Here is a 10000-nt window from a genome sequence, read left to right as displayed (position 1 = left end):
CACTTCCTGTCTGCCTAGTCACGGTCCTGTCAGAATAACGGCAAAAAAATATACTTAAAAAAAGACACTCTAGGAGGCCTCTGCACACTAGGGATGTAACGATTACCGATATAATGGTAAACCGCGATACAAATGTTGACGATAACAATTACCGTTTTTATTTCAAATATCATAATTATCGCAGTTGATTACCACAGTGTGGAAACCATGTGTTTAATGCTTTTGACACACAGTAGGCCTGGTACAATGGAAAAAAAATGGTACCCTACTTATTCTGTTGTCTAATTGATGGATTTAATTGTGATTCGTATTAGGTTACACCTGATTTTAACTCATTGAGTGCCAAAAACGTAATATTATGTTTTTCCTTCCCATGCGTTGAGTGCCAAAAACGTAATATTACGTTTTTAGCTTTTTTTTTAATTACGAAACTAGACACTCTAACACACCTTATATGTGATTTTGGGAACTCTGTGATGAATGGAAATGAAATATATGACGATCGAAAACTCATGAAAACGCACATCTGGACATTTTATCTGGACATTTTATCATAACTCGGTTGCCGCTTTGGGTCGAATCAGTGACGCATGCACGTCAGGTCAAAACCAGGCCATTTTCGTGGGTCTATGACTAGGTGGCAGTCTCGCCAGGTCTCGCTGATCACTTCCCCGAAAGTTTACACAAGTAAGTAACAGGCAACACTTCATATTTCATGAAAGACGTTATATCTCCATTTCTAGAAAAAAACAGCGATTTTGATGAAAACTAGCCACTGTTTAGCTTGGGATTTCTCAGGAACAGAGGCGTGTAGAAATACACGGTTTGCACCCCCCACCGAGAGCTTAAAGTCTCACCTTTTAATCGAGCCATTGTATGTGTTCATAGCTATAATACAGAATATGCTGTGGCTGTACAAAAATCATCAACAATGGTCTAGATTGCTGGCACTCTAGGACAAAGCTCCCGAAAACAGCTGGGCATTCAATGAGTTAAAAGGTGGAACATTTTCACAGCAAAACGTGTACTATATCATGTAGCCACTCTGCGTCTTTTTAAACCGCAATAATACCGAAAACCGTGATAATTTTGGTCACTATAAGCATGAGGTTACATTTTCACACCGTTACATCCCTACTGCACACCACTGCTGCTGAGGAGCTGTGAGAGAGAGAGAGGGGACGCAGGACACTCTAGTAGGCCTCTGCACACCACTGCTGCTGAGGAGCTGTGAGAGAGAGAGAGGGGACGCAGGACACTCTAGTAGGCCTCTGCACACCACAGTAAGAGAGAGAGGGGACGCAGGACACTCTAATAGGCCTCTGCACACTACTGCTGTGAGAGAGAGAGAGGGGACGCAGGACACTCTAATAGGCCTCTGCACACCACTGCTGTGAGAGAGAGAGAGGGGACGCAGGACACTCTAGTAGGCCTCTGCACACCACAGTAAGAGAGAGAGGGGACGCAGGACACTCTAGGAGGCCTCTGCACACTTCTGTAAGAGAGAGAGAGAGGGGACGCAGGACACTCTAGGAGGCCTCTGCACACCACTGTAAGAGAGAGAGAGAGAGGGGACGCAGGACACTCTAGGAGGCCTCTGCACACCACTGTAAGAGAGAGAGAGAGAGGGGACGCAGGACACTCTAGGAGGCCTCTGCACACCACTGTAAGAGAGAGAGAGAGAGGGGACGCAGGACACTCTAGTAGGCCTCTGCACACCACTGCTGCTGAGAGAGAGAGAGGGGACGCAGGACACTTTTGTTGTTGTCTGATTTGGACCTGATAGAAGATCTGCTGATAATTAAGCGCTCAGCTCTGACCTTCTGGTTTCCTCTCTCACGCGTGGGGCTTCCGGACATCAGGGTATGCTAGTTACGAAACAGTACCTGAGAGTGACGATCCCGGGCCTTACTACAAATCCAGCTCACTGCCACGAAGACCCAGCAAAGACACGAGAGAGCGGAGAAACAGAAGGTTTGGGGGTAGAATACCTGAAATGTAGGAGTCTTTCTGAGAGGTTAGCATCATAACTCTTTAAAACATGTCCCCTCTGTCCCTCTCCCTCTCCCCTCTCCTTCTGTTTCTCAGGTAATGAGATGAGAGTAGGAGTAGGTCGTACCTGTAGTGTGCAGGTGTATTGTGGGGGAGGTTGGCTGTGTGCAGGTGAGTTAACTCCTTACTCAAAGCACAAGCACCTGTTATCAACCTGCCTGCGTCTTATAGCAATCAGCAGAAAGTGTGTGAGTCTGCAGTATGTGAGTCTGCACACCATATCTGAGTGTTTGTTTGGATATGAGTTTATATGCTTGGTTGTGTGTGTGTGTGTGTGTGTGTGTGTGTGTGTGTATGTGTGTGTGTGTGTGAGAGAGAGAGAGAGAGAGAGAGATTGAGAGAGAAAGAGAAAAAAAAGAAAGAGAGAAAGTGCCTCTGTGTGTGTGTGTGCTTGTCCTTTCTAAGTGTGTGTGTGTACACGCCTGCCTCTGAGCCTCTGTGTGTGTGTGTGCTTGTCCTTTCTAAGTGTGTGTGTGTACACGTCTGCCTCTGAGCCTCTGTGTGTGTGTATGTGCTTGTCCTTTCTAAATGTGTGTGTGTACACGCCTGCCTCTGAGCCTCTGTGTGTGTGTGTGTGCTTGTCCTTTCTAAGTGTGTGTGTGTACACGCCTGCCTCTGAGCCTCTGTGTGTGTGTGTGTGCTTGTCCTTTCTAAGTGTGTGTGTGTACACGCCTGCCTCTGAGCCTCTGTGTGTGTGTGTGCTTGTCCTTTCTAAGTGTGTGTGTGTACACATCTGCCTCTGTGTGTCCGTTTGTTTATTTATTTGCGCGTGAGTGTGTAGAAAACACAGCAAATGGAGCGGCACGCTTTCAGCAAACAGTGTGTGCTGTCTCTCGGCAGTGTTGTGTTCACCACGTCTCCAAGTCGGATCATCAAAACATGCGCACAAGCAAAGTAGCCACTATAATTATCCATACTCAAGAGCAAAGTAGCTGCTATAATTATCCATACTCAAGAGCATCATGATATGCTTTGTGATACTCTATTGATTTTCACAATACTGATAAAAACAGATTTGTTTGTTTGTTTGACCAGATTGCACTAATGTAGTGCTGAGATGTTGGATGTTACATTGAGGAATGCCAATGTAGATGCAACTGTTCAGATTGCATGGAGAAAGTAAACTTTTTTTACTTTATAAAACTTTATAAACTTTATTTTGCATATTGTGGTGTTTCCATCACATTGAGGTGTTTCCTGATTTACAAAACAGATCATAACAAATTGCCTTACCTACAGTATCGCAATATATTGAGTCCCTTGTATAATGATACGTATCGTATCGCCAGATTCTAGCCAATAAACAGCCCTAAAGCAAACACCACACCACGTGATGTAAAAGCCTGGGGCCTGGGTGCCCATCTTTGTACATGCCCCCCCCCCCCCCCCCCCCCCCCCACTGCTGGGACTCCCTGGTGAACAAACGCTGGGGGCCAGCTCAGCACACACAGCAGTTGGGTGAGACCTTAGATCCAGGTGTTAGAGTAAACAGACCCCCCTCTCGTCACCCACCTCCACCAACAGTACTACCACCTACCAGCCTCATCTGGGACTGAAGCCTGCCTGCTGCAGTACTACCACCTACCAGCCTCATCTGGGACTGAAGCCTGCCTGCTGCAGTACTACCACCTACCAGCCTCATCTGGGACTGAAGCCTGCCTGCTGCAGTACTACCACCTACCAGCCTCATCTGGGACTGAAGCCTGCCTGCTGCTGTGCATTTGTTTAGCCAGATTTCACTCCCAAGCGGTAGTCCCCACTGCCATGCTCTACAGACTGCCCCCACCACCACTGCCCCCCCCCCCACCCCGTCACCCCCACCACCACTGCCCCCCCCCCCCCACCACCACTCTACACACTGTCTCCACCACCACCCTGTCATATACATGCTACTGTTTGATTACCTGTGTGATATGGCCTTCCCAGCATGCCATCAGTACTCTTTGTACTGCACACACACAAACACACACACACACATCACACTGACATTGTTCACTCGAGTGATTTTTTTTTCTCTAATTGTCTTAAAAGTTCAACTTCATCTACTTCATCTAAAGTTCAACTTCATCTGATGCTTTCTGCTTCATTCTCACTGTTTGAGTTGCAGGGAGTGTCTTGTGTGAGCTGTGTCATCTTAATGGAGGAAGAGAAACCCTGTCAGAGGTGACATGCCAAGCAGTTATTCTGAGCTCCTGACTGTCATGAGTACTGTAGGTGTGATCCACGTTGTCACTTTTCTCGTTTCTCTCACATTCACACTGTAATATTCTAATGAGAAAACTGAAAAGGAACATGCTCGCAAAAAAAACATCACACATTCACTCTCACACAAACACACAGAGGTACAGTACACACACATGTGCAGAGGTGCACACACAGACATGTGCATGCAGAGAGACACACACTTGCATGCGCTCACAAACACACACTGCCACTACCATAACTATTGGTTTTCTGATCCACAGCAATCAGCAGGGCAAGCCACAAGTCATTCTAAGTCCTGTGCAATATTGAATGCTTCATCTTATCTTGATGGCTATCTGAGTGTTGTATGTGACGCACACTCTCCTCGACTGATAACAGGCCTGTCAGTAATGTGCAGCCTCTAGTTCCCATCAGCTGCCCTGCGGTGTCCCCGACACACGCACACACACGCACACACACGCACGCACGCACGCACGCACGCACGCACGCACGCACGCACACACACACACACACACACACACACACACACACACACACACACCCCAGATCTCTCTTTCCATCCATCTCCCTGCTCCTCACACTCCAAAAGCTGTTTTACTGTCCCCGACACTATCGGCCCCGAAGCCCTGCGAGGCTCTCTGTCTTTCTGTCTTTCTGTCTTCCGCCTCCTCCTCTCTCTCCTCCTCCACTCCCTCTCGCCTGCTGAGCCTGACGCCGGGCCCTGGCCTGGGCACGCAGCGCTGCTAATAAAGCCTGGTGCCTGGACTTCTCACTGTCTCGCTTGCTCTCTCTCTCACTTTCTATTTCCTCACTTACTTTCTCTTATTCCTCTCTCTCTCTCTTTTCTCTCTCTCTCTCTCGCTCTCTCTCTCTCTCTCCCTCTCTCTTTCTCTGCTCTTGCGCTTTTTCATTCTCTGTGTTGTGCATTGTCCCACTCATAGACTTGGCCCACCGCAACAGGACTCCGTACCACCACACTCAATGCAACGAGTCTCTTTGGTCGTTTTATGTCTCTCCCACTCTCTCTCTCTCTCTCTCCCTCTCTCTCTCTCCTGCACTCTGCCCACTGTGACAGAGCTGTGCCAGATAACGACACACTCAGGCATACACTCACGCCCGCAACACACCAACACACACACACACACACACACACTCAGCCAGACACACAGCTGGGCCCCAGCTGCACACAAAGACTGGGGTTTGGAAATCAATGAAGGAGAAAGAAGGAAAAGGGGAAAGTTTAAATAAATTGGCACTTGAAAAAAGGAGAGAAAGGGAGGCAATCGAGAGGGAACCAGAGAGGGGGGGGGGGAGAGGGAGAGAGAGAGTTGGGAGATAGAGAGAGAGAGAAAGAGAGAGAGAGAGAGAGAGAGGGGGGGGGGGAGAGGGAGAGAGAGAGTTGGGAGATACTGTAGAGAGAGAGAGAAAGAGAGAGAGAAACTCAGGGATGAGGCAAGGAAATGAACTAAACAGCACAGTTCATTTGTAACCCCCTACCCCCATGTAAGAATGAGGGAATGAGTGGGAGAAAGAGAGAGAGAGGAAGAAAAGTTGTGGGCCATTCTTTATCTAACACAGCACTCTTAATCAAACTCACAGGTTTGACGTGTTCATTTCCCAGCGCAACTTGCTTCGTCCCCTAAGTAGACCCTCCCAAGACATGCACTACGGAAGATGATTGAGATTTCTACATCCATTTGTAACTATGACTTTTGGAGTCAGGGACAACAAAAAACACTTCTGCGGTGCATTTCTCCTGCTCGTCCCCATTCTAAACTAAATGTGATCCCTGAGAAGCCTGTGAGCTTGAGCGCTGATCAGTGCGATGCGTGCCAAGGCCTCCTATTGTTTCCATCGGACTCTGGCTTTCCTCCTTTGTGTCGCCCATCTGAAGCAGAAGCATCTGCGACCCACCACTTATGAAAAGCCATCATTTCTCCACTTCATCTGAAATCAGTGAACAGTGACAGTTTTATTCGAGAGACAGACATAATCAACAATGAGTCATGAGGAGGGAATTACTGAGATGGGTTCTTGTTTTCCTCTCACTGTGTTGTTTTTTAAGACGTGTGTGTGTTCTGATCACTCACTGCCTCTCTGCCACCCCTTCCCTTAATCCCCCTTTCTTTTCTCCTTCAGTCGTATAAACACAGGCCAAGTTCCTTTCGTTTGATCTCCACTTACAATGCTCCTAACGTGCCATGGTGTCCCCAATCTAGCTCAAACCCCAACTATCTTGTGTCATCCTCACACAATAAACGAAACACTTGGGTAAGAAGCGAAGGAAGACGCCGAATGTGTTTACCAAATCGGTCTCAAGACGCCACAACTGAGCGTGTTCCCTGCAATGCCTTCTTTTGGATTCACCACATTTGTGTGTGTGTGTGTGTGTGTGTGTGTGTGTGTGTGTGTGTGTGTGCGTGTGTGTGTGTGTGTGTGTGTGTGTGTGTGTGTGTGTGTCTGTGTGTGTATGTGTGCGTGTGTGTGTGTGTGTCTGTGTGTGTGTGTGTGTGTGTGTGTTAGTGTGTGTGTGTGTGTGTGTGTGTGTGTGTGTGCTAATTGTGGAGAAATATGTTGTTCACACTCAACAGGGAAATAAGCCATGACTGCATGTTAAACCTTCCAAGAGCTGTTTTGAGCTGTTTTGATGGCTGTTTTCTTCCTCTGCATTGCAAATGCCCTCTCATCTGTCTCACATGTGCGCCGTACGCACACAAAATCTCAAACCTCAGCACTGCATCCACACTTGTGCTGGCTTTAGGAGGACGACAAGGAAACCCCTAACATTCGCACAAGATCGGCCATTTGTAGCTCACATTTAGCTCTTCAACTGGTCGTCACTGATCGGTTGATTATTGCGATTACTGCACAGCTACTGATTAATTCCCACTAGGTTTTTGCACAGCACATTTTTCAGATACTTTGAGCTGTTCTCACCCCTGGCTTGATGTGTAAGAGGAACATGAGGCTTCTGTGAATTGAGTGCTCAAGTGACAAAAAGGCCTCATGTATTAGGGCATCATTTGAGATATCGATTTAACATCACCTACCTATTTATAGCTGAAAACAATGTGAAAAATCTAAACTGTGATAAAACAATTTCAGAAACCATATCAGAAATTGTACTGAATAATAACTGCTCAAATACAACTTTAATCTGGTGAAAGTAATCTGCATTTTAATCCACTGTGACAAACCAACATCGACATATTCAATTAATTCATTTAAAAACTTGATGTTCATTTTAACTTGATGTTACTCTTTAAACATATACAATCACCCCTAACTGATATCAAATACCTCTCTGTCTGTCAAGAGACAGCGAGCGAAGCTTCTTAAAAAGAAAAAGCAAACACCCATAAAGTTCCTCTGTGAAGAGAAAACGCTTCACAAGCGCCAGCACCAACTCTCCTGGTACCACAATTGAGGAACTTCCCTTCGGCACTTGTGAGTGAGTAAGCTAGGTGGTTCCTCTCTCACACTCAACAGACCGGAGCACCACCAACCTGACGTGTGACTGTGAGCAGGGCAGGGAGCAGGGCTGGGGGGTGGCAGGGGAAGGGTGGCTGCTGGGGTTACATGGGGGGGGGGGGGGGGTCTCACAGGAGCGCGAGGACACCTCTCTCTCTCCCTACACCTCGCACCGCTAGCCTCTGTGAACACGGCCGTGGGTGTGTGTGTGCTGCATCGCGTGCCACAGGTGCAAGAGTGCCAAACACGTGGAGAAAAAGGCCAAACTGACCATACATGACCCTAAAAAATAAGTGATTAATCTGTGCAAGAGGCAGTATGTGTGTGTGTGTGTGTGTGTGTGTGTGTGTGTGTGTGTGTGTGTGTAAGCGCATCCACATATCTGTTCCCTCGTACCCTGCACCCTCTTAATGCTGTTAAACATACATTTTATAACTGTCCCTGCAATGTTTTTAGGATGAAAACACTTTCATTAAAATACTCAAACAAAGACCCATAGTTACTGTACATGACTGAAAGAGCAGATGTAACATTTAATGGACAAATGGCTCTTTGGTAAAAGTGCTTAAGAGTTATAGATAATCTATTAATAAAATGTGAACCTGTTTCTGGACATTCTGAAAATAATACAGGGAAAGATGTTTTAATAAAATAACATCTATTCTCAAATAAAATGATGCATCACTAATTTATTTGATTAGCCATTCTGTAAAGTCATTGCTATTAATTCTGCTGTATTTGACTAAAATATATCACAAATGACAAAGTTTGATTAAATCCGTCCAAATCCCTGTAAAAACATGTAGGTGTAAATGTCAAGTTGCTTAACTTTAACATGTACACAATTAATCAGCTATACAAGCAAAATGTCTTAACCAAAAATATACATTTATTATTTCCATATCAAATCAAACTATTTTTCTGAAATAAGCTTTTCCATAAGCATGACGATTCAGACATATTTCTGGTGTGACTTCTGACAGTGTTCTCCTGCAGCCAGAATTGTGAAATAACTTTTAGTGTTGGTATTAAGCTACTTTTCTATCCTGGATCGCTCTGTCACACGTGGATATTACCGTTTCCATTTTTTTGTTGCATAGCCTTACAAAACATATTTTAGGCTAGGAAAAAAAAAAACTGTCTCTTTCATGCTAATCTCCTCAGTATCTCCAGTATAGCCTACTTTTGGTATTGAACTGAAAAATACAGTTTCCCAGTCTAAGTGCCTATATGATGCAGTACAACTACGAAAAGATGCACCAGCCATTTAGCACCTTTTCAACCACCACATTTAGGCTAGTGTAAATTTCAGAAGGATTTATGACATTTTACGCGTGAATAGGCTAATTACACATGACTTTTGTGAAGTTATTTTATGTCTATATTCCGACGTGAAAATGAAACCTAACAGGCACGTCATATGAAATTGTTAGAAACTTAATGGTCCACAGAAGCTACTTTGTGAGTTTTGTGTATGTCGTGAGTTTAGAGTATTTGCCATAAAATTATCCAAGACTCAAGCGACACAAAGCAAGGACTTGTGAGGGACGCGAGATTAAACGATAGAGCATCTGGACAATTTGTACCCTGCTCAGTAGTATATCAAAGTAAAAATGGTTCCTACCTTGGTTCCGTCTAGGATTCGCTTGCTTCCTTCGCTTCCCCCGGCTCTCCTCGGCCATGTCGTCGCGGTAACGGTCCGAGGATGTGAGATGTTCGGATGACTCGGTGTCTGAGATGAACCGGCGGTGCTGAACGCAGTCCCCCTCAACGGGTAACTGAGACTGACGGCTTCCAACAAACTCAGGTTCAGTGATGTCATCAGAGGCTGGTCTTTGGTGAGGGGGTGCGAGTACTGACACTTTGTGCCTGTTAAACGGTGCGATTAAATCCAGCATTAGTTACTAAGACCTTTAGAAATAAAGGTGAACGGGAGTCAAACCTGAGAATTGACTGTGTATTGTTGTTAATTGTAGGTTATATCCTCTGCCCTCCGCGCCACCAACAGTATCCTTTAACACAACCAGAAGTGCCGAGGAAACACGCGCTCAAGTAGCAGCCTCGCGCACAAACTTGGAGGTAAGGGCGGAATGTATGGGGAATGTTCGTCGTTTAATTTTTTTACGTTTACTTTCATAGCATTAAAACATGCAAACAAACCCTATCGAACACCGCAGTCAACAATATAACTAAATATTTTATTGAATGGTTTGTCGACATTAACGTGGGCTAGTCGTTTTAATTTATAGTTTTGCAAACTCCTTTACAGTAA

The sequence above is a fragment of the Alosa sapidissima genome, chromosome 4 (genome assembly GCF_018492685.1).
Source record: "Alosa sapidissima isolate fAloSap1 chromosome 4, fAloSap1.pri, whole genome shotgun sequence".
Lineage (NCBI taxonomy): Eukaryota > Metazoa > Chordata > Actinopteri > Clupeiformes > Clupeidae > Alosa > Alosa sapidissima.
Note: the sequence above shows the minus strand (reverse complement) of the source record.